The sequence below is a fragment of the Nannospalax galili genome, unplaced genomic scaffold (assembly GCF_000622305.1).
Source record: "Nannospalax galili isolate Female #2095 unplaced genomic scaffold, S.galili_v1.0 scaffold606, whole genome shotgun sequence".
Taxonomy (NCBI): domain Eukaryota; kingdom Metazoa; phylum Chordata; class Mammalia; order Rodentia; family Spalacidae; genus Nannospalax; species Nannospalax galili.
This window is the reverse complement of record NW_008355477.1, coordinates 4,154,870-4,156,971: the sequence shown is the minus strand read 5'-3', so window position 1 is coordinate 4,156,971 and position 2,102 is coordinate 4,154,870.

The following is a 2,102-nucleotide window of genomic DNA, read 5'->3' as shown; positions in this document are numbered from 1 at the left end:
CTTTTGTAGGTTAATTTTGTAACCTGCCATTTTACTGAATGTGTTAATAATTTCTAGGAGTTTTGGGGTGGAATTTTTGACATCCCTTAGATATAATATCATATCATCTGCAAAAAGGGATAATTTGATCTCTTCTTTTCCAATTATTATTCTTTTAATTTCCTTCTCTTGTCTTATTGCTATTGCAAGAGTTTCAAGTACTAAGTTAAAGAGAAGTGGGCATAGTGGACAGCCCTGTCTCGTTCCTGATTTGAGTGGGAATGCTTCCGGTTTTTCTCCATTTAGAATGACGTTGGCTTTAGGTTTGTTATATATGGCTTTAACTGTGTTGAGATATGTTCCCTCCAGTCCAATTCCCTCTAGGACTTGGAACATAAATGCATGTTGAATTTTGTCAAAGGCCTTCTCTACATCTATTGAGATGACCATGTGGTTCTTGTCTTTGAGTCCATTTATATGATTTATGACATTTATTGACTTACATATATTGAACCATCCCTGCATCTCTGGGATAAAGCCAACTTGATCATGGTGAATGATCTTTTTGATGTGTGTCTGTATGCGGTTTGCAAGTATCTTATTGAGAATTTTTGCATCTATGTTCATTAAGGGTATGGGTCTATGGTTTTCTTTTTTGGTTGTGTCTTTACCTGGCTTCGGTATTAAAGTGATTCTGGCTTCACAGAAGGCATTTAGAAGTTCTCCCTCCATTTCTATTTTGTTGAATAAATTAAGTAGTATTGGATGCAAATCTTCTTTAAATATCTGGTAGAATTCTGCTGTAAATCCATCTGGTCCTGGGCTTTTTTTAGTCGGGAGGTTTTGTATTACTGTTTCAATTTCTTTTTGTGTTATGGGTCTGTTTAAGCTGTTTATCTCTTCTTGGTTTAGTTTTGGTGGTTCCCATGCCTTTAGATATCCATCCATTTCCTTTAGGTTTTCAAATTTAGTAGCATATGGGTTTTTAACGTATTCGCTTATAATGTTCTGTATCTTTCTGGTGTCTGTTGTGATGTTTCCCCTTTCATCTCAGATTTTGTTGATTTGGAGGTGCTCTTTCTTTCTTTTGGTTAACTGGACTAGTGGTCTGTCAATCTTGTTTATCTTTTCAAAGAACCAGCTCTTGGAATTGTTGATTCTTTGTATTGTTTCCTTTGTTTCAATTTCATTAATTCTGCCCTCATTTTTGTTTTTTCTTCTTGTCTGCTGGGTTTGGGTTTTTCTTGCTGTTGCTTTTCAAGTGTGTTAAGTTCCAATATTAAGTCATTTATTTGTGTTCTTTCTGATTTTTTGATGTAGGCACTTAGAGCTAAAAACTTCCCTCTAAGGACCACTTTCAGTGTGTCCCAGAAGATTTGTCATGTTGTATTGTCCTTTTCATTTAATTCCAGGAATACTTTTATTTCTTTTCTTAATTTCTCTTTTGACCCTTCATCATTCAGGAGTGTGTTGTTAAATCTCCATGTGTTCATGTGGTTATTAGGTCTTCTTCCGGTGTTGATTGTAAGCTTTATTCCATTTTGGTCTGATAGAATGCATGGAATTATTTCAATCTTTTTATATTTGTTGAGGTTTGTTTTGTGCCCCAGTATATGGTCGATTCTGGAGAAGGTTCCATGGGGTGCTGAGTAGAAAGCATGTCCTTTGGTGCTTGGGTGGAATACTCGATAGATGTCTCTTAAGTCCATTTGCTATATGGTATTGTTTAATTCAGATGTCTCTCTCTTAACTCTCTGCGCTGTTGACCTGTGTAATGGAGACAGTGGGGTGTTGAAGTCGCCTACTATTACTGAGTTGTGGTTAATCTGTGTCTTAAGGTCCTGTAGTGTTGTTTTTATGAATTTGGGTGCACCAGAGTTTGTTGCACATATTTTCAGGACTGTAATATCTTCTTGGTTAATTGTTCCTTTGATCAGAATGAAGTGACCCTCCTTATCGCTTCTGATTAGTTTTAAAGTCTGTTTTCTCAGATATTTGAATTGCAATCCCTGCTTGTTTCTTAGTGCCATTTGATTGGAGTATTCTTTTCCATCCTTTTACCTTAAGGTAGTGCCTGTCCTTGAAAGTGAGATGGGTTTCTTGCAGATAGCAAACAGATGGAT